Here is a 24204-nt window from a genome sequence, read left to right on the forward strand (position 1 = left end):
TTTCAGTTAAAATCATCATGATGATGATTCAATCATCCACAAGAAGCTCATTGATGTCAAGGGCCTTGTTTACAAGTGAGCAAACATTCTGGACAGAGACGGGCAGAGGGATGGTGAGAGCTGATTTGTTCTCAGAGTTCATGGAGCCAGAATTGGGAGGGGTGAATGGGACAGGAAGGAGATGGGCAAGTGGGTATGCTGGGCAGGAAGGCCAGTGGCTGGGTAGGACGGGGTAGTTGCAGTTGCCACTGGTAAGATGTAACAAAAAGTGCCTCAAAAAGTGCACTTTGAAAGTAATTCATTTTATGTGAAGTGTTTTGGGATATATTAAAATCACAAACACTCACTCTCTCTGCCACCAACGCACAGGAGCAGCAGTGTGTACCATCTGCAAGATGCATTGCAGAACTCACCAAGGCTCCTTAGACAGCACTTTCCAAACCCACGACTACTACCATCTAGAAGGACAAGGGCAGCAGACACATGGGAACACCACCACCTGGAAGTTCCCCTCCAAGTCACTCACCATCCTGACTTGGAAATATGTCGCCGTTCCTTCACTGTCACAGGGTCAAAATCCTGGAATTCCCTCCCTAACAGCACTGTGGATGTACCCACACCAACTTCTCAAGGGCAACTAGGGATGGGCAATAAATGCTGCCCACATCCCATGAATGAATAAAAAAAATTTGAATGTTTTAATTATGCATAGAACAGGAGGAAAAATAGGTTAAATATATATTAAGGAACATTTTTCCTAGTCATTACTAGGGGCAGTGATGGCTGACTGAACTTGCTTATTTGCATTTTAATGCAACAAAGTCTCTAGGCGCTTTTTCTGTTTAATTATTTTATGTTGTCAGTATGAGTTTCCTAAAGTAAAGGTGGCCATGTGTTACAAATGATGGAATTAGTGTTTCAACTGGATGTTTCTCGTGCACTGTATTCCACATATCACTGGGACACTGCTACACTCCACTATACACGCTCCTACCTCTCTGTACTTGCACGCTCATTTATCCCGCCATCCTCCTGATGGCCATCATTCACCCGTGAGGTGATCTGGTTGAGCACGCCAGGGCTATTCAACTGCAGATGGTATCGTAAACCGGCCCAATCCTGTTCTTGGTCAATATGCACACCCGGGCATCTTCAAGTGGGTTGTCACCAGGTGATGATTGGGAGCTGATTTGTCTACTCTGTAGTCTATGGGATGCTGAAGCCTGTTGTAGCCCCAGGCATGACCGGCCTGGCTGAGATCCAACACTCACCAGGAATCAAACCAAGAACTGTCCTGGGCTGAATGGTTCAGTTGGGCTAAATGAATGCATGATCTTCTTTTAAAATCTGAGGTTAAGATTCCCTTTGCTTTTTCCCATGCTCTGTCACCCATGGAATTCTCAGCATAATGACGGAGCATTTGTGAGGATTTCTGGAGCAGCTTAAGTATTCAGCGATATCACTTTGACAGTTGTCATCCATCCCCTTGCACATTAAGTGTCAGCTGTGGCTCTGTGGTAATGTTTTTGCCTCTGAATCAGAAGGTTATTGGTTCAAGGCCTGCTCTAGTGCAGTTTTGAGAGAGTTGTACACTCATGGAGGTGCTGCCTTTCGGGTGAGCTGTTAAAGTGATGCCCTGTCCTCTCAGTCGAATGTATAAGGTCCCATGGCACTATTATAAGAAGAGCAGGAAAGTTCTCCCTAGTGTCGTGGCCAATGCTTATACCTCAGCCAACACTGACAAAGCAGATTATCTGCATTTTCTCATTACTCTCGATGGGACTTTGCTGTATTTTCTACATTACAGCAGCAACTACTTCACAACCTAGTTAATTAGCTGTGAAGCACATTGGGGTGTTTTGAGGTCAGGGAAGGTGCAGTATTAATACAAATCCCTTCTTTTTATTGCTGTCCTGCTTTAAATCTCCAGTGCAACTATTGAACCTGAAGAAAAACAGTTTAGAGTGCCCCCCTATGGTTCAATTAGTAACTGTAACTGTTGGACCACCTTTCTTGGATTGTACTTTCCCAAACATTGAGGCGCTAATCATTCAAAACCAGCTCCCCTGGGCAGGACATATTGTTATATCCCTGATACCAGACTCAAGCAACTGCTCAGTCGGAACTCACTCACGGCAGCAGACCCCTAGGAGGACAGCGGAAATGCTTTAGGGATGTCCTCAAAGCATCCCTGAAGAGGTCTAACATCTCCCTGGCACCCCCCACCCCCCCGGCCACCTCCCCAACCATCCGACTCATGGGAGTCTCTGGCTCGTGGTCAACTAAAATGGAGAAGGCACCGAACACATCGAGAGGCTTCATCGAGAACATGCAGAGGCTAAGTCAACACACCAGAGAGAGCGCACAAATCTCCAAACAAACCATCTACCCCACCTTCCAGCCATCACCTGCCAGACATGTGGCAGAGTCTGTAGATCGCACATTGAACTCATCAGCCATCTCAGAACCAATCGAACCGGACTGGAAACAAGTCACCCTCGATCCCCGAGGGACTGCCTAAGGAGAGGTACTATAGAGTGTGAAACTGTTCAATGTCTGCTATTGACTAGGGATCACTGGTCTCAGCCAGAATACTAAAGCAAATACTGCAGTTGCTGAAATCTGAAATAAAAATAGAAAATACTGGAAATGCTCAGTGGGTCAGGAAGTATCTGTAGAGAGAGCGAAAAACAGAGTTAGCATTTCAGATCAATGAACTTTCGTCAGAACTGGTGTAATTCTGTTTAATTTGTGCTGCACTCACTTTAAGCCCAATATTTCCTTCCTGAACATACCACAACTGACCTCAGTACCTTTGAGGTGGGAAGGATAAAGATTTTCCAAGTTTCCTGGATGACTGATACTGGTTCCTACTGAAACGTATGTTTTTGTGGTTGAGGATAGGATCAGGACACAGGAACAGGAGAAGGCCATTCACCCCTTCAACCTGCTCTGCCATTCAATTAGATCTTGACTGATCTGCACCTCAATTTTGACTTAGCCCCATGTCCCTCGGTAAACTGACCTAACAAAGATTTATCAATCTCAGTCTTGATAACTTTCATCGACCGAACGTCCAGTTATTTTAGGGGAGAGGTGTCCAGATTCCCACTCCCTTTTCTGTGATTAAGTGCTTCCTAATTTCACCCCAAGAAAGCTAAGGTTGAGATTATGCTCCCCTCTTCTGGATTCCTCCACCAAAGAAATTAAATTTCCCCTACCTATCCCATCAAATCCTTTTAATGTTTTATTCACCTTGATCAGATGATCACCCCTCAATTTTTTTAAACTCAAGGGGATAGGAGGCAAATCTATACAATCTATTCTCAGGATTTAACTCTTTAAGCCCTGCTGGTAACATTCTGATGAATCTGTGCTGCACCCTCTCCGAGGCCAAAAGGTGCGGTGTCCAGATCTGAAATCAGTGCTCTAGATGGGGTCTGACTGAGGCACAGTATCCCACCTTCCCCAGTCGCCCGGGCAACGCACCAAAAGCTCCTGGAGAAGCCCACCCTTGGTATGTTTACGGCACCTTCCAGAATGGAAGTGAAAAAGCTTGAAGGGGTTTAAAAAAAAGACAAGATGAAAAGAGCACTTTGAGGAACTGAATCACACACACTGGACAAAAGGCCTGAGGCAAATATTCTCTGATTTGTCGTTTGGAAACAAACAAGTCTTTTCCCTGGAGAACTGCGTGGGAGCTGGCCATCACTATTGAAGGTCAACATATTTCTCAACGCTTGTTAATTGTGGGCCCAAGTAAGCTGGAGTCCTTTTATCCCCTGAACCAATTTTTCACAGACATTTTACACTATTAAAGCCAACTGTGTCTCTAAAAACATTATTTGAAAATTAAATGGGCAAGTGAAAGGGGGATAGAGAGCAGCCAGTAAAGCGGCTGAGAGGGACAGAGGGAGGAATTTTTTCCCTTATAATGTGGCAAGAACTCGAGGAGGGCAGCAAGGCAATCGTCTGAGAAACTAGGGGCACAGTGTCCCCCTGCCCTACCCTCCTGCTTGGCCTGCTCACCAGCAGCACTCTGGGGAGCCCTCCTGCTGCCATATTTGACAGCCTTTGCAAGACTGCAGGAGCACTTTTGAACAGGCCGCTGGGTCGCCATTGGACCCAGTGGTCATTGCAGACCTGCCACCGCCTGCCCACTCCCGCTGTCCTCAGGAGCCACGATTCACGCTGGCTGGCCTTAATTGACTCACCCACGTAAAATGGCGGCGCGGACCTGATTGCGGGCAGCGATTGGGTCCACGCCCACTCCTGCATGGCCCACCCAACAGTCAGGAAATTCTGCCCCATGTTAATATGGCTGTAATTAAGTGATTAACATATTGAAATTGATAACCTGAGGGGGTTGATCACATCTAGCCAGTGATTTACAGAGTATGTAAGAATCAGGCAGAATTTTACCACATGTTTTGGGATCCCATGGCAGAGTGAAAAGCAGGTCCCGAGCCTGCACTTGACAGCAGTGAGACCGGCTCGGTGATTTTATAGGAGGCGGCCTCCTCATTTTTTTCATTCACGGGATGTGGGCTTCTCTGGCTGGGCCAGTATTTATTGCCCGTCCCTAGTTGCCCTTCAGAAGGTGGTAGTGAGCAGCTTTCTTGAATCGCTGCAGTCCATGTGGTGTAGGTACACCCAGAGTGCTGTTAGGAAGGGAGTTCCACGATTTTGACCCAGTGACAGTGAAGGAACAGCGATATATTTCCAAGTCAGGATGGTGAGTGGCTTGGAGGGGAACTTCCAGGTGGTGATGTTCTCAACTATCTGCTGCCCATGTCCTTCTAGATGGTAGTGGTTGTGGGTTTGGAAGGTACTGTCTAAGGAGCCTTGGTGAATTCCTGCAGTGCATCTTGTAGGTGGTACATACTGCTGCTACTGTGCATCAGTGGTGGAGGGAGTGAATGTTTGTGGATGTGGTGCCAATCAAGTGGGCTGCTTTGTCCTGGATGGTGTCAAGCTTCTTCAGTGATGTTGGAGCTGCACTCATCCAGGCAAGTGGGGAGCGTTCCATCACACTCCTGACTTGTGCCTTGTAGATGGTGGACAGGCTTTAGGAAGTCAGGAGGTGGGTTACTCGTTGCACGATTCCTAGCCTCTGACCTGCTCTTGTAGCCACAGTATTTATATGGCTAGTCCAGTTCAGTTTCTGGTCAATGGTAACCCCCAGGATGTTGATAGTGGGGGATTCACTGATGGTAATGCCATTGAACATCAGGAAGCAATGGTTGGATTCTTTCTTGTTGGAGATGGTCATTGCCTGACACTTGTGTGGCATGAATGTTACTTGCCATTTGTCAGCCCAAGCCTGGATATTGTCCAGGTCTTGCTGCAATTGGACATGGACTGCTTCAGTATCTGAGGAGTTGTGAATGGTGCTGAACATTGTGCAATTATCAGCGAACATCCCCACTTCTGACCTTATGATGGAAGGGATGTCACTGATGAAGCAGCTGAAGATGGTTGGGCCGAGGACACTACCCTAAGGAACTCCTGCAGTGATAACCTGGAGCTGAGATGACTGACCTCCCACAACCACACCCATCTTCCTTTGTGCTAGGTATGACTCCAACCAGTGGAGAGTTTTCCCCCTGATTCCCATTGACTCCAGTTTTGCTAGGGCTCCTTGATGCCACACTCGGTCAAATGCTGCCTTGATGTCAAGGGCAGTCACTCTCACCTCACCTCGGGAGTTCAGCTCTATTGTCCATGAAGGCTGTAATGAGGTCAGGAGCTGAGTGGTCAGCTCTGTGCCCACTGTCCAATCACAGTTGGCAGCTGGGCTCCCGATGCTGCCTGCCCAATCAGAGGGCTAGCAGTCCTGAAGCCTCAGCAGCATCACTAGAAGTGGATTTTCCTGAGGCAGGGAGGAGACCCTGGGACTGAGACTGTGGACAGGATTTTCTGGCCCCTCCCACCGCCAGGATCGTCCGGTCCCACCGAAAGTCATGGACTTTTGGCTTTGCCGACGAATCTCCCGCAACAGGTCCCACTACGACTGGGCCGGAAGACCCTGGCCTTGGGCTTAGTGCCTCTGATCCTGTACAGGACAATGGGCAGCAAGAATCCGCCACCAAATCAGATCCAGCATAATCTCTTTTAATACAGCCCAGGCAGAGGTCCTCCTTAAATGTATTTCACCACATCTTCTTTGGCTCTTCCACCACTCTGACTCCCAGTCCCAGTATTTCCCAGGTGAAATACGTGCCCTGTCAGCATCAGTCGTCTCTCCGTCACGATATCCCACAGGAGCATCTGACCACTCCTCCGTAGCACTTCTTCATGGTGACACCGTCTCTCAATGTGATGCCCACGATCTTACATAGGCAGCGCTGGTGAAAGACATCCATCTTATGTGACACCTGTGCTGTTTTCTTCCATGCCTCGCTGGCATAGATTGTGGTTGGTACCACTATGGACATGTAGAGTCACAGCTTCATGGCTGTGTTGATGGTGTTGGACGCCCACATCGTGTGGAGCCTCTGAAAGACCAATGCTGATTTTTGTGTGGACATCGATCATCGATCTCTACATCACCCTCTCTGAAGATGTTGCTTCCTAGATAAGGGAAGTAGTCGAGGTTCTTGATGTTCTGTTGCCCGAGGTTGATGGGGGGCCTTGTAGTCATTCAGTCGTCATTGTCGTGGTCTGCTTGCAGCTGATGTGTAGACCAACCTTGGCACCACTACTCTCAAGACTGGTAGTCACGTCTTGGAGCACACACGATCTTTGGCCAGCAGGGCATTGTTGTCTGCAAAATCCAGATCCGTCAACTGGAGGTGTTGCCACGGGATGCCAAGGATTGTACACCTTCGTCATGATGAAATTGATAACCAAGAGGAAAAGCAATGGGGAAAGCATGCAGCTTTGCCATACTCAGGTAATGATGTTGAAGGAGTAATGGTGCCCATGCTAATCTTGACACAACATCTAGCGTCACGATACAAGGCTTTGAAGATGTTAATGCACCGCAACGGGATGTTGTACTGTGTTGCGATATGCCAGAGTGTCTGCCAATGGATGCTATTGAAAGCCTTTTGAAATCAATGAGGTTGATTACAAGTGGTTTCTCATTCTTTAGACTTTGCTCTATAACATTCCTGAGTGTAAATATCTGCTCGCTGCATGATCTGCCATCCTGGAAACCTGCCTGTCCTTCACAAAGGGAACTGTCTACTTCTGTTTTCAATCTGGTGAGGAGCACCATGCTGAAGACCTTGCCAGGTACTGATAGCAGTATTATGCCCCTCTAGTTGTTGCAGTTGGCGAGGTTCCCTTTCTTTGACTGTTTGATGATTACTCCTCGCCTCCAGTAATCCAGGACATCCTCCGCAGTCCAGATCTTGTTGAACAGGTTCATGAGCTCCGTTGTGTCGATATTCTTGCCATGTTTCAATGTTGCTGCTGGTATCTTCTTGATCCCAAGTGCTTTGTTGTTCTTCAGACTCTTGATGGCTCTCTGGACCACTGATGTGGCAATTTCTCCCAGGCTGACATTTAGCTGCTGAGGTGCAGTGTTCCCATCAAACTCAAACATGGAGCTGGGGTTGGGCTGGTTCAGGATATCCTGAAAGTGTTTCACCCACCTTGTCTCCTACTCCTTGTCCATCGATAGCATCTTGCCGTCCTTGCCCTTGACTGGTATTGCCCTTGGCGTGGCTTCTTGTACCAGTCAGCTCGTGTATGATCCTGTATAATGACTTGGAGTCATTCTGATTTGCTTCTTCTTGTGTCTCCCTGCCTTTTAACTCTATCCATCCTCATTTGTCTCTCCTGCAGCTCTTCTTCATGGTTTTATCCAGTCTTCTGCACTTCTCATCATTTTCTCGTCTTTACTCAGTCTTCTTTTCCTGGTCCCTCCTTATCTTCGCCAGCTTTCTTTCATCAATTAACTTCCACATTGGTCAGTGATTCATCATTCTTCGTTGATTCCTCCCTTCCACCCGATTGTGACTTCTGCACTCTCCTTAATCCCTCTTTTGAAGATTTCCCACTGTTCCTTGATGTTACCCGACCTCAGTAGTACTTCAAATCTATTGAAGAGGGTCAACCGGAAACTGGCTGATGTGTCGTTGGCCATCATGACTTCATGGCTTCTTCAGCTTCAGGTGGATCTTGCCTAACACAAGCTCCAATCCTACATCAGCACTTCGACAAGTCTGGACATCTTGTAGGGATGTCCTCAGTACCCTGTCAAGCTCCCTCAGGATCTTATATGTTTCAATAAGATTACCTCTCTTTCTGCTAAATGCCAATGAACATAGGCCACATGGCAGGGGGCCTCTTTGCTGTAGGCAAAATGCCAGCCGTTCCTGGAAGTGGGTCTTTAATTATGAAAATTGGCTGCCCACCTCCCAACCCACCGCACGAGGTCTGGTAAATTCTGCCCATGACAGTGTTATGGGACAGGCTGGATGGAGCAGTCAATAGGCTTTCCACCTCCATCAGTTTCATATTCTTATGCATTTGTCACCCTGTCACAGGAAGTCTAATGCATCAATCATTCAGCAAAGTCTTTAATGCAATCCCTGCATGACCAGTTCTATCCTATTGTACACAATACAAGGACCCTATGGGCAAGATGTCATTCATTTACAATCACTACACTTTAACTACTATGCGTACACATCAACCAACTCCCTTGATTCTTTAATATGTTCCTTCACAAAAGAAATCTTGGGTATACATTGAAATAAAGAGCCATCATTTTATTTCCTTTCTAGTACTCTCAATCACCATGCTTCCTCTGGTTAACAATGCATTCTATGTGTTTTCTGCTGGCTTATTGGGAACAGCAAGGTCGACAAGCAGGAAGGGGGGTGGGGGAGAAGACGAGGTAAAGAGGTAGGGTTGCCAAACTTCCAGGAATGGCCTGGAGTCTCCAGGAATTGAAGATCAATCTCCAGGACACTGTTGTGTGAAACCCTGGAGAAAATTCATCAGGACATTAACAAGATCCTCCTAAGAGGGTATTCATCCAATTCATCTGTGATTATGTTTGGCAAAGTACTGCAATGGTTTGCCATTGCCTTCTGCAGTATGGCTGACCAGGAGACTCTCCCACTTTTAGCACCTGCCATCAGACATATTGGAAGGATTCCTCTACCTCGCAGATGCTGAGCGCCAACTCGCAGACACTTCCTCCTACCTCCCCCTGGACCATGATCCCACCACTGAACATCAAGCCATTGTTTTCAGGACTGTCACTGACTTCATCTCCTCTGGAGATCTTCCCTCCACAACTTCCAACCTCATAGTTTCCCAACCTCAGACAGCCCGCTTCTACCTCCTGCCCAAAATCCACAAACAGGGCTGTCCCGACAGACAAATCGTGTCAGCCTGTTCCTGCCCCATGGAACTCATTTCTTGCTATCTTGACTCCATTCTCTCTCCCCTTGTACAGTCTCTTCCCACCTACATCCGTGATTCCTCTGATGCCCTAAATCATATCAACTATTTCCAGTTCCCTGGCCCCAACCGCCTCCTCTTCCCCATGGACGTCCAATCCCTCTACACCTCCATCCCCCACTGGGATGGTCTGAGGGCTCTCGGCTTCTTCCTTGAACAGAGGCCTGAACAATCCCCATCCACCACCACTCTCCTCCGTCTGGCTGAACTTGTTCTCTCACTGAACAATTTCTCCTTAAACTCGTCTCACTTCCTCCAAATAAAAGTTATGGCCATGGGTACCCGCATGGGCCCCAGTTATGCCTGTCTCTTTATGGGGTATGTGGAACATTCCTTGTTCCAGTCCTACTCAGGCCCGCTCCCACAACTTTTTCTCCAGTACATAAATGACTGCTTCAGTGCTGCTTCATGCTCTCGTCTAGACCTGGAAAAATTTATTAATTTTGCTTCCAATTTCCACCCCTCCATCATTTTCACATGGTCCATCACTGACACTTCCCTTCCCTTTCTTGACCTCTCTGTCTCAATTTCTGGTGATAGACTATCCACCAATATTCATTACAATCCCACCGACTCCCACAGCTACCTTGACTATAGCTCCTCACACCCTGCTTCCTGTAAGGACTCCATCCCAATCTCTCAGTTCCTTTGCCTCTGTCACATCTGTTCGGGTGATGCCACTTTCCAAAACAGTTCTTCTGACATGTCTTCCTTCTTCTTTAACCAAGATTTTCCGCCCATGGTGGTTGACAGGGCCCTCAACCGTGTCCAACCCATCTTCCGCGCATCCACCCTCACACTTTCCTCTCCCTCCCAGAACCATGATAGGGTCCCCTTGTCCTCACTTATCACCCCACAAGCATTCAAAGGATCATCCTCCACCATTTCGGCCAACTCCAGCATTATGCCACCACCAAACACATCTTCCCTTCACCCCCCCCTCCATCAGCATTTCGTAGGGACCATTCCCTCCGGGACACCCTGGTCCACTCCTCCATCACCCCTTACACCTCAACCTCCTCCCACGGCACCTTCCCATGCAACCGCAGAAGGTGCAACACCTGTCCCTTTACTTCCCCCCTCCTCACCGTCCAAGGGCCCAAACACTCCTTTCAAGTGAAGCAGCACTTCACTTGCACTTCCCTCAATTTAGTCTACTGCATTCACTGCTCCCAATGAGGTCTCCTCTACATTGGAGAGACCAAACACGACTGGATGACCACTTTGCAGAACACCTTCGGTCTGTCCGCAAGCATGACCCAGACCTCCCTGTCGCTTGCCATTTCAACACACCACCCTGCTCTCATGCCCACATGTCTGTCCTTGGCCTGCTGCAATGTTCCAGTGAAGCTCAACACAAACTGGAGGAACAGCACCTCATCTTCCGATTAGGCACTTTACAGCCTTCCAGACACAACATTGAGTTCAACAACTTTTGATCATGAACTCTCTCCTCCATCCCCACACCCTTTCCAATCCCCCTTTTTACCAATAATTTATATATATTTTTCTTTTCCCATCTATTTCCATTATTTTTAAATGTATTTCCGTCCATTGTTTTATCTCTACCTTTTAGCCTATTTCGATCCCTTCCCCCCACCCCACCCCCACTAGGGCTATCTGTCCCTTGCTCGTACTGCTTTCTACTCTTAATATCACCTATTAGCACATTTCTTAGCTAATATCACCACCGTCAACACCTCTTTGTCCTTTTGTCTAAGACATCTTTTGGCAATCTCCACCTATCACTGGCCCTCTATCCAGCTCTACCTGTGCCACCAACCACCCCCCCCTCCACCCCCTTAAACCAGCTTATATTTCACCTCTCTTCTATTTTTCCTTAGTTCTGTTGAAGAGTCATACGGACTCGAAACGTTAACTGTATTCCTCTCCGCAGATGCTGTCAAACCTGCTGAGTTTTTCCAGGTATTTTTATATTTGTTTTTGTTTTGGATTTCCAGCATCTGCAGTTTTTTGCTTTTTTCCATTAAATAAATTCATTTCCTGTCTGGTGTAGCTCTATCACCAGAGAGCCAGGGAAGTCAAACCACAATGACTTGTAAAAGTAATGTCATTTGCATACAGATTAATTCTGCAGGAAAAAGGTTTCAAACAAAGGCGCCCGACATAATGCCAAATTAATTATTGCCTCTGTCAGACTGGCAGTGAAGCACAAAAGGCAATTCCTAATTCCATCCAATAACTGAAAGACCATACAGTCTATATGAATGTGCGGACTGGCCTCCCTTAGATCAGACACTGAGTCCCCTTCTACATCCCCTCCCCCTCCCCCCACCACAACCACCCCCTCAACAACCTTCCAAAAAAACAGACTACTGTGGTTGTCCCAGTGTGACACATCAATCACAGTTGATCTTTGTCCCAGGCTGGGACAGCAAGCAGGAAGCTTTATATTCAAGTGTACTGGGAAACAAATCAGATTTATTTTACTGCTGCCCTAGAATTGGGCTGAACAAACTTGTGAGCCTTAGCATGCAGGTTGTGTATCATGGGAATAAAATCTGACTGGAGGTTAATCCCACAGTGATTATTGTTTGCTGCATTATTTGTCTTAGTGTAAGGGAAAGGTTTTCCCGTTATTTAAAATGCCAGTGATGTATTTAATGGAAAGCAGAATAGGCTTATTGTCTGGTTCTTCATTGGTCTCCTCCTCTCATCTCTGAAGTGTCAGTTGTGGCTCAGTGGCTGAGTCAGAAGGCCGTGGGTTCAAAACAAAAAGCTAAAAGCTACTGCGGATGCTGAAAATCCAAAACAAAAACAGAATTACCTGGAAAAACTCAGCAGGTCTGGCAGCATCAGCGGAGAAGAAAAGAGTTGACGTTTCGAGTCCTCATGACCCTTCGGCAGAACTGAGTAAAGTTAGGAGAGGGGTGAAATATAAGCTGGTTTAAGGTTGGGGGGGGTGGGGTGGGTGGAGAGAAGTTGGGGGGGGTTGGTGATCGTAGGGACAAGCAAGCAGTGATAGGAGCAGATAATCAAAAGATGTTACAGACAAAAGGAACAAAGGGGTGTTAAAGGTGGTGATATTATCTAAGAAAATGTGCTAATTAAGAATCGATGGCAGGACACTCAAGGTACAGCTTTAGTGGGGGTGGGGTGGAAAGACTGACGACAGGGTATTACAGTTATAGATTTAAAAATAATGGAAATAGGTGGGAAAAGAAAAATCTATATAAATTATTGGAAAAAACAAAAGGGAGGGGGAAGAAACGGAAAGCGGGTGGGGATGGGGGAGGGAGTTTAAGATCTAAAGTTGTTGAATTCAATATTCAGCCCGGAAGGCTGTAAAGTGCCTAGTCGGAAGATGAGGTGCTGTTCCTCCAGTTTGCGTTGGGCTTCACTGGAACAATGCAGCAAGCCAAGGACAGACATGTCAGCAAGAGAGCAGGGTGGCGTGTAAAAATGGCAAGCGACAGGGAGGTTTGGGTCTTTCTTGCGGACAGACCGCAGGTGTTCTGCAAAGTGGTCGCCCAGTTTGCGTTTGGTCTCTCCAATGTAGAGGTCTGTTTCATTACAGTTCCCTACAACACAGTCATTGGCACATCATCCACAATATACACACAGGAGGTTTGGTGTGGGAACAGACACTGGTATTGCAGCTGCTCCTTTAAAGTTGTGCTGAAGCATATTGGATACCAAGGGGTTCAGCAGGTTAGAGCAAGCTATACTCTGTATCTAATCCCGTGCTGTACCTGCCCTGGGAGTGTTTGATGGGACAGTGTAGAGGGAGCTTTACTCTGTATCTAACCCCATACTGTACCTGCCCTGGGAGTGTTTGATGGGACAGTGTAGAGGGAGCTTTACTCTGTATCTAACCCTGTGCTGTACCTGCCCTGGGAGTGTTTGATGGGACAGTGTAGAGGGAGCTTTACTCTCTATCTAACTGACGTGGTACCTGATGTGAGTGAGTGGGACGGTGTGGAGTGTTACGACCGGTTCCCGTGCGAGGTCCCCCAATTTGTTATGATCCCAGACGAGATACCCCAGATTGTTAACTTCCTGAACTGGACCCCAATTTTTTAATGCTTCTGCATGAGGAGGAATGAGCTGGCTCCCCTTCTTCATTCAACCCCTTTGGTTAGTCACGACAAGATTAATTTAAAAAGGATCCCTTCCCTTGTGGATACCTTTTCCCAGCCCAAATGTATTATGTTTTAAAAGGAGACAATTTAATCAGGCTGTCTTGAGTCAAAGAAAGGGTGAGCTTATTAGTTACTAAACATGAGAAAAAATAATAAAAATGCAACACACATACACACAGATTAGAAATGAGAAATTGAGTCCAAAAATAAAAATTAAGAAGATAGACAAATCAGTCCTTTGGCTTGTCCCTGAGGAGCAGACGGTACAATGTTGCAGCCATTAAGTTAGGGTGATTCTGGTAGCAGTTGAGCAGTGGGTTTGGAGATTCTTGGTTCTGCAGGTTAGCTGAAAGGAGTTGTCCTGTTTCCTTTTTGACTGTGGCTTTGCAGACTTGTGACTTGCTTCCAGCAGTCCGAGAGAGAGACTTTTTTACCTGTAAGCGCAGGGATGCCCAGTTGGTGTTCTTCAGCTGTGACCTTCACAGCACACACACTGCAGAACAGAACACCAGACTAGCACACAGAGTTGCAGTTGGCTTTTTTAAACCCCTTTCCTTGTGTATTCCTGGAAGGGAAAAACAAACAGGACTTTCACCCAGATCTGTTTTCTTTTCAACTCAGTTCATGTTCACAGCCTGGGTTATAATTCAACAGGAGGTGGTTTTGGCTGAGATGGTAATCATTTTCCATTATCTCCGCAACCACAGGAGATTATAGTTAATTTTGCATTGTATCTTTTCCTTCGAAGTGCCTCTCTCTGAAGTAGGCTGTGTCACACCTCTTCAGTGTGACATTCATTCTCTCTGAACTATTTGGTCAAGTAATCCACATAGGAATTCTCCAACAAGTGATTATCTTACAGTGTCAGCCAGTTTTTGCTTGTATGTCCTTTTTTAAAAAACACATATCTTACTTAAAAGTTCAATATGTCCATAAGTAATTCGGGGATAGGATCCGTGGTCACGACAGGAGTAATCCTCACTCTCCAATTGCTTTTATTACACCTGGACAGCAAGGCCTCAGAACTAAGACAAGTGCAAAAAAAGAGACAGTGTTTCTTACTAAGCATAATGAGTTGCTACTTCTCTTTGGAGGATCACAGATTTCCATAGATGATGGCTTCATCTTCTGATGCTGTGATTTCCTAACTTTATACCCAGTGGGTTGAACACAGGTGAAATGGTAAATTAAATTCACATTGAATTCAGTGAGAAGCCATTAATTTTAATCAGTCTGGCTAGGGCTGCTCCCTAATGGCTTCTAATAGACAGTTGTAAAATTTTTCCAGGTTTAATTGAGCCTTATTTCTTTGAAGACCTTCATGTTTCTTTATAATTTAACATGTAATAGGTCTAAATGTTCTACCTGAACATCATTAAAGTGAACACATTCGAGTGCAGGAATGTACAGTTGGAAAACACAAGTCCAGACTGCCTTCGTCAGTCATGTTCTGTACCGGAGTCACTCCTCGGACTGGGTTTTTTGGGGCACTGTATTCCTCAGCCTCCTCCCACCCAACAACTAAAAGGTCAGTCAGGAGCCGCCCCCACCCAAAAGCCAGCTGCCCCGCAGCCATTTTATGCCAGGAGCAGCATTAATTGCCGAAGGTCAAGACTTTGCCCACATCTGATAAGGAAGTCCCGCTTTACAGAGCTACCAGCCAATCTGATAAGCCAGCAGCTCTGTAGTCCCAGCAATGCCCGCTTTGAGTGGTGGTCACTGTTCAGACTATAGGCAGCCCCAGAGCAAGAGGAGGTTATGGAGCCGGACTTCAAGGTAAATCCAGGGTATCAGTGGGGTCTGGCTGACAGGCCCCAATGAGGGGGCTCAGGGATGGATTAGAGAGGCTGGGGATGAAGGGTTAAAAGGGGGTGTATGATTCTGGGGGAGGGGTAGTTGCCTCCGATGAACTTTGTGAACCGCCCAAAGGAGGTAACCCCCTCCTTGCCCAACACCAACCCACACAGTTAAAGCTGCTGGTCTTCCCACCTGATGTAGGCCTCTCGCTGCTGTCTGTAAAATAGCAGCGGATGTGGAATGAGGCGCTTAAGTGGCCATTAATCAGCCACTTAAGGGCCTCCACAGGACCAAGGGCGGCAGGCTGCCTGACGCCTTCCCTGCCCACTGTAAAATGGGAGACAGCTCAAGAGTGGGTGGGAAGGCGCCAGGCAACCTGCCATCCTTGGGCCTGTTGAGGTCCTCACGTGGGAAGCATCTAACATCACTGAGAATATTGCTCCAGGCCCTCTTCTGCTCCATCTCACTCTCATGCTGCAGGTGCAGAGGTAGTGCAATTGGCTGCCCCCATATTGTTGCAGCCTTTATGTAGGCAGATCGACTACTACTCTGCGACTCCTGCATGGGAAGGCAGCAACACCCTCTGTCAAATACACCAAAACACCTCCAAAAACACTCCTGAGTACTTTCAGCTGCCAGTATCTGAGGTGGTGTGAGGTTTGGAACAAGAATGTGACGCTACAGCATTTAGGGTACCTCTTCCTCTGATGTTAATGTTGGACATATGAACATACGAACATACGTACGAACAAATGAATTAGGAGCAGGAGTAGGCCACTCGGCCCCTCGAGCCTGTTCTGCCATTCAGTTCAATCTACATGGCTGATCTGATTTTAACCTCATATTCCTACCTATCCCTGGTAACTTTTCACCCCCTTGCTTATCAAGAATCTATCTACCTCTGCCTTAAAGATATTCAAAGAATCTGCCTCAACCATCTTTGGAGGAAGAGAATTCCAAAGTCTCATGCTTAAATGGATGGCCCCTTATTTTGAAACTGTGACCCCTAGTTCTAGGTTCTCCCTGTGGAAACATCCTCTCCACATCCACCCTGTCAAGTTCCCTCAGGATCCTATATGTTTCAATCTAGTCGCTTCTTATTCTTCTAAATTCCAGCAGATACAAGCCTAACCTCTCCAGCCTTTCCTCATAAAACAACCCACCCATTCCAGGTACTAGCTAGTAAACCTTCTTTGAACTGCTTCTAATCCATTTATATCTTTCCTTAAATAAGGAGACCAATACTGTACACAGTACTCCAGATGTGGTCTCACCAATGCCCTGTATAACTGAAGCTTAACCTCCCTACTCTTGTATTCAATTTCCCTTGCAATAAACGATAACATTCTATTAGCTTTGCTGATTATTTGCTGCACCTACATACTAACCTTTTGTGATTCATGCACTAGGACACCCAGATCCCTCTGCATCTCAGAGCTCTGCAATCTCTCACATAATATGCCTCTTATTTTATTTGTCCTGCCAAAATGGATAACCTCACATGGACAACCTCACTGGACCATTCGGATCCTCTACTGACCTGAATGATGATCCATCTAAAGGATGAAAAACAGCAGTGAGTATACATAAGCATTAAAGGAGCAGAGTAAGTAGCTACTGCTGCATTCTGCACATGGGCATGGTGCGATTCCAACATAAACTGATGCAAGAACAAAGACAAACAGTGACCATAACCTTGCACTCCTTGCTCCTGAACCCTCCATTTCTGAAGTACTCCCTTTCGCTCTCACCCTCCTCAAAAACCCCTGCCTCTCATCAACCAGCAGATCTCATTCCCTGTTCACATGCCAACTCTAAAATGTCCTCTTACGTCGCCATCAACACTGCCAGATTTGGAACTCCATCGGCTGTAAGGTTGCATTCCAGCGCATTTTGCTTCCTCATCTTCTGTGAAGGCAAGAGCACATTCATGAGCCCCTTTTCTATTTGGCTGAGGTGTAAGTGCTCCTCCCCAACATCGCTGGTCCAACACATTGCAGGATGGTTTCCTTCTTGGTGTGCTTGCCACCCTATCTAGTCCCAAACAACCTTGCTGTGCCCAGGTCTCCTTTGCGTCTGGAGCCGATCGCATAACACCCTCCAGCCCCACCAAATGCATGCCCACACATTCATTCATGATGTAAATGGGCTTCCTTACTCACCCTCGCAGAGTAAAAAATGTGATTCACCCCCTTCCGACACTGCACCCAGATCCTGGGCACACAGCTGCTCACTATCACTGCCACCTCTGTCCAGGCTTTCTTGGTAACATGTGGAGGCTTCCTCTTGCCATCACCTGGCAGCAGCATCTCCAATCATTGACTGCCTACAGGAGAGTCCACAAGCAGTCATCAGAGAAACGAGGGGCTGCTTGAATGTGGACATTTCCATTGCCACTTGCCTGGCTTTGTCCTCTGGCCACCATGCCACAAATCCATTCACAAGCTGGCCTGTGCTGCAGGATAGCAGGGATTGACTGTCTCTGGAGAGGGTCCTGCCACTGAACAAAGTCCCAGATTTGTTCCCTCAGTCTTCACAGTGCCCTTCCTGCTGTCCTTTTAAACATCCCCACCCGCAGCTGGCTTCATGGAGGAGCCCGCCCTATGCCCGGCCCCCTGACACCACTGGCCCTCTCAGCGAGTGACTGTCACACTGGCCGGTTGTTAATTGACCAGCCAGTGTGTGATTGCTGTTGGCTGCCAGTGCTGGGCAGGAGCGGACTTAACATCTTCTCCCGGACCCGCTGACTCGGCACGCACACCAAGTGAAAAATCCAGGCCTGTGGCTGCAAGAGCAGGTCAGAGGTTGGGAATTCTGTGGAGGATAATTCACTTCCTGACTCCCCAAAGCTTGTCCACCATCTACAAAGCACAAGTGTTAGGAAATAGAGGCAGTTTAAGTAAGCTATATTTGTATTTATGGGTGTTAGGAATGATTTTTAGCTTTAATGTTTAAGTTTGATTTGTATTTCTAAATCTGGGTGTTAAGAAAGGTCAAATTGAGTTTTAATTTCATTTTAAAAGGTGCCTGCATTTCTAATGAGAGGTTTACAACTGTTACACCCAAGTTAAACAAACAAGAGTAGCGAAACTGGGCTGTTGCCCAGGAACAGGGATCCAGAGATGTAGGTCCCTCCCACAGACACACACAGGAAAACTAAAGAAACAGCAGTTTTGAGTTCAGTTTGAAGCCAGGACTCCAGAGAGACTAGACACTAGGAGAGGGGGCTGCAGAGTGAGAGCAGATTTTCTAAAAGAACCAAAAGGTTCCAAGGCTAAAGGAGTGAGACAGAAACTGGGGAAAGTCCCAAGCAGACCCTCTAGTCAAAGGGAAGGACAGGTGCCTGGAAAAGGCCCTGTTAATGAATTTAAGAGTGAGTGGCAGTGAGAAAGGCTCCAAGCTTCAGATTTAAAGAGACAAAAGCTGCAGAAAGCAGATTTAAAGCGAGAACAGCTTGCAAGAGGCAAGAAGGTCCAAAGAAACGGCTGAAGGTCTTTATCTCTTTGCTATGGGCATGTGAAGCAGTGGTGTACTGTTGATGGCTGAGTCAGTGAGAGAGAGTGTGTGGAAGGCAACTTGAATGCATGTTCAGGGGAGAGGAACATCGGAAGGAGAGTTCAAAACCCTGGAGGTGAAGCTTGCAGAAGGCGTCTGAGAGAAATCGTCAATTTGGGAGAAGATTCCAAAGCGAGGTCCTAGAGAGTGGAGATTGGAAACCCCCATGTGAAAGATAGAGTTCAGTGGGACAAGCATCTGGGAGGAGTTGATGTGCGATCCATAGCATCTGGTTGAGGTGGGACCTGTCACTTGCTTTCAAAGTGTGGTGTGCCTGACCACAGGGTGCCATAGATTTACAATGGCTGTGTACCTACTGGGAACATTAAGATAGCTTATGTAACTTGTGTTATCCTTACAAATCTGTATATATATCTGTAAAGGTATAGTTGTGGGTGAAGGAATATTGTAATATAGTTCATATTTTCTTGTTTAATAAATGTTTTATGCTTTTGTTAAAAGTTCATTAGCTGACTCTGTTCAGTAGCCCCTCTCCACGTATCTAAACAAATAAATAAAAATTAGAATCTATCAGTTGAGTTCCTCCATGGGATCAGGCTTGTCCAGGGATAACTGTAGCTGGGATCATAATACAACTCAGGAGTGTGATGGAATACTCTCCACTTGCCTGGATGAGTACAGCTCCAACAACACTCATGAAGCTCAATGCCATCCAGGACAAAGCAGCCCTCAACATTCACTCCCTCCACCACCGACGCACAGTGGTAGCAGTGTGTACCATCTACAAGATGCACTGCAGCAATTCACCAAGGCTCCTTAGACATCATAGGATCATCTTCCAAGCACACGACCTCCACCATCTAGAAGGACAAGGGCAGTGGACACATGGGAACACCACCACCTGGAAGTTCCCCTCCAAGCCACTCACCATCCTGACTTGGAAATATATCGGCCGTTTCTTCACTGTCGCTGGGTCAAAATCCTGGAACTCCCTCCCTAACATCACTGTGGGTGTACCTACACCACATGGACTGCAGTGGTTCAAGAGGTAGCTCATTCCTACTTTCTCAAAGGCAATTAGGGATGGGCAATAAATGCTGGCCCAGCTAGCGATGCCCACACCCCATGAATGAATGAAAATTTAAAAAAGTTAAATGCAAAACGAAAGGCTGACAGTCCTGTGCAGTACTGAGGGAATGCTGCACTGTTAGAAATGTTGTCTTTTGGATGAGGCATTAAACTGAGGCCCCATCTGCCTGCTTGAGAGGATGTAGGAACATAGAATTTAAGAGCAGGAGTAGGCCATTCAGCCATTCGGGCCTGCTGTGCCATTTTATAAGATCATGGCTGACCTGGTTGTGGTCTCAACTCCACTTTCCTGCCTGCCCCCATAACTCTTGACTCCCTTGTCGATCAAAAATCTGTCTAACTCTATCTTGAATAAATTCAATGACCCAGCTTCCACTGTTCTCTGGGGAGGAGAATTCCACAAGCCATCTACCCTCTGAGATCCCATAGCATTATTTCGAAGAAGAGCAGGGGACATATCCGTAGTGTCCTGGCCAATGCTTATCCCTCGCTCAACATCCCAAAAACAGGTTATCTGGTCATTATCACATTGCTGTTTGTGGGAGTTTACTGAGCAAAATTGGCTGCTGCATTTCCTACTTTACAACAGTGACTACACTTCAAAAAGTACTTAATTGGCTGTAAAGTGCTTTGAGACATCAGGTGGTCGTAAAAAGTGCTGTATAAATGCCAGTCATTCTTTCTTCTTTTAACAGTGACTGCACTTCATAATAATATATTAAGCTGTTTCTGGGAAGGAAGATAATGTGCTGTATAAATACAAGATTTCCTTTACTCCACGGGTATCGGTGCCACGGAAAAGGGAAATACCTGCCAAGGATTCAGGACAGGGTTGAATAGCAGAGAGATTAGGGTGGATGGAATGTTCTGGAGTTTAGCCTCATTGCCTTTGGTGTGTCCGGGGCTATTTATATCAAACATCCCCCCTCGGGGTGGAGTCTACCATGGGGCAGCTTGCGCACGATAGATGGGATGGAGTGGGCTGCATGGCTTTTCTCGTTTCACACTGCTGTTCTCACGAAGCCTGAGTTCGGAGTGGATAAGCCCTGGGGAAAGCAGCTTAGTGAGTGGCATCGACTTACCAAATCTGGACAGCAACTTTACCGAGGCCGAGGGGGCTATATGTCTTTCTTAACATGCATTCCTGAACATCATTCAAACTCCTCTGAATTTCCCTACTCTGCAAAGGATTGAGATCAGCTTTCAAAATACCACAGAGAGCTAAAGTGGGAAACAAGTGATAACAACGGCTGGGCCATGTCAGGCAATGACTGAATGTTGCATCTTGTCAACACCAAGTAAACTGTCAATTCCTTGTTCACAACTCCCATAGGAAAAAGTGGAATCTCTATTGCAGCAACAGTATAGAATTGGTGATTCTGCTTGTTTACTGATAAAATGTCCTTCACATGGGCAGGCTGCCTTCCCTAGAAGCAGCCGGTTCATGGTAGGGTGACCAAATGCTTGGTCAAAGAGATAGATCTTAAAAATGGAGAGAGAAATGGAGACATTTAGGGAGGGAATTCCAGAGCTTAGTGTATCGATAGCTGGGAAGTTTGATGTGGTGTCTGAAGAGGAGATCAAATAGATAGGATCTAAAAGCGAAAGAGACAAAGCAAAGAGGAAACATGGGGGTGAAGCCAGAACATTTTGCTTCAATCTTCCTAGTGCAGATATTGGGAAATTCGGTACCCCATCCTGTGATTCCCTGAGCATTCATTTTAATAGGAGGAAAATTCTTGGCTAGGAATGAGGACATTCCTATCGTGCATTCTGCTGTGTGCAGAACAGCGGAGGTGGAAAATCTCAGATATGTTGATTTTGTGCACGACCTGTTTTCCCAACCACAGGAAGGTGGTGAGAAGGTCTGTATAACACCCAGTGGTCAACTGGCATCAGTGCCTTTGGATGCAAACCAACCACAGTAATTAATATTGCCACATCACAAAGCGCTGAAAGAAGTGTAACAATTCACTTCTATTTATAAAGAAAACAGACTTTTTTTTTTGTCTGATTCTTGCTTTGCAGTTATCCAGACAGCCCCCTGAAAAATGTAACATCCTTTCCCAAATGGGAGGCAATAATTACCCAGTCTGGAATGAAACTGTCACATATCGGTCTAAAGTGCCTCAGCACTCAATGCTTGTCGAGTCAGCTCCTGAGGTATTCACATGTCCTGGCTTGTCCTGTAGGTTTCTTTCTTTGGCATTCTCATAGAGAGAGAAAAAAATGATGAATTAACTAAAATAGTTATCTTTGCATCAATAAAAAAATAGAAGATGAATAAAATCTGCGAATAGCTCAAAGTCAACCCCAAACTTGTTCATTTTGTTCTTGACCATTGGAAACTTGCCTGTATGAGCTCTGTTCACTTCTCTTTTTCTGTTAGTTTACACCACACGTGTTCATGCTTTGTGCTCCAAAAAGCTTTGTTTTCTTGTCACCCGAGCCAAAGAATATGTCTCAGTACGTGTCTGTGTGAGATTCCACAGTGGAACCATTATTGACTCCGATTGCCCTGGAGACTTACCACCGTTCATCACCCTCAGAGACATCCTGACAAACACACTGGCCATGAGCTCTCCCCAAACAGTCATAGGATCATGTCCTTAGGGGACACAGGGCTTGTAAACTCTTGATTGTTGAGCAGGTGCTGGTTGAATGATAGCAACTTTGACCCAGAGGTATTCAGGCCTAGGCAGTCAGAAAAAGGGGACATGTAAATGCGGCACAATGTGATGTTGGATAACCTGAAAAGAATGAGAATTGAGCAGTTCTGCATGAATACACAGCAGGGGGTCAACTTGACCCTGCAGTTCTAACTATCCTAATTCTCCCAAACTGATCCTTGAAGCAAACTTCAACTATTTTATTAACGAACCCAACTAATAAGGACAGCAATTTGTATTTATATATCTCTTTTGACTTAGTGAAATGTCCCAAGGTGCTTCCTCCTCCTCCAGGTACATGCCCCTAAGGGGGCATTGGTAACGATGGACTTCTGCTGGATTGGTCCATGATTATGTTTGGCAAAGTACTTCAGTGGTTTGTCATTGCCTTCTGCAGTATGGCTGACCAGGGAACTCTCCTGCTCTTACAATCTGCCGTCAAGCTTATTGGAAAGATTTACACACTGATTATCAACCTGTTTGACCACATTATGCACACATCTTCTATGGCCATCAAGTCCTGAAGTGGGACTTGAACCCAAAGCTTTATAGCCTAGAGGCAGGGACACTGCTACTGCACCACAAAACCTCACTAAGGTGTGTGTAGGAACATAATCAGACAAATTTGATGCTGAACCACATGAGGGGCGGAAGCTTCCTCTTCCACCCTAAGTTCTGTGGCAGGATCAGAAAGCCGGATTGCTTCCTGCTGCAGAATAGGGTGGACTGTTACGTGCAATCATGTGCTCCCCGCCTCATTAGTTATGCACACGCATGGTTCGCGTTGAGTCTCATGGCGCAGCGAGCAGAAACTCAGCTGCTCCGCCATCTTGTCCAGGTGCTATATTTAAAAGGCACTTGGACGGGCCTACATTAACTGGAAGACCCTGGAAGAGGGATGAGCAGGAAAAGGCAACAAGCTACAGCTCCCCACTTCAGCGATGCATCCCTGGAGCATCTCATCAAGGCCGTGCAGGGAAAGCAGGATGTCCTCTTCCCCAGGGATTGGTGCAGGAGGCCCACCCGACAGATCACACCAGCCTGGGAGGAGGTCACCAGGGCAGTCAGTGCCGGTGGGGTCTAGAGGAGGACCGCCCTGCAGTGTAGGAAACGGATGAATCTTCTCATCCACACCACTCGGGTAAGTGAACCTTCTACTCTCCCAACTCATATCACCATTCATTTTGTGTTTCTGTCCTGGGACGTGGGTGTCCCTGACAAGCCAGCATTTCTGTTGCCCATCCCCAAATGCCCTTGAGAAGGGGGCGGACTGCTGACTTTTTGATCCACCGCAGTCCATGTACTGTGCTGTTAGCGAGGCAACTGCAGGATTTTGACCCACAGTGAAGGCACAAACATGGGGTGGAGTGCAGGGCAACTTGCAGGTGCTGCTGTTCCCATGCATCTGCTGCTCTTGTCCTTCTAGCTGGTAGAGTACACGGGGTTGGAGGGTGCTGTTAAGGAACCTCGTTAAGTTCCTGCAGTGTATCTTGTACATGGTACACGCTGCTGCCATTGTGTGTCGGCAGTGGAGGGAGTGAATGTTGAGGGTGGTGGATGGGCTGCTTTGTCCTGGATGTTGTCCAGCTTCCTGAGCGTTGTTGGAG

This window comes from Cetorhinus maximus, chromosome 6, assembly GCF_964194155.1.
Source record: "Cetorhinus maximus chromosome 6, sCetMax3.hap1.1, whole genome shotgun sequence".
NCBI classification, from domain to species: Eukaryota; Metazoa; Chordata; class Chondrichthyes; order Lamniformes; family Cetorhinidae; genus Cetorhinus; species Cetorhinus maximus.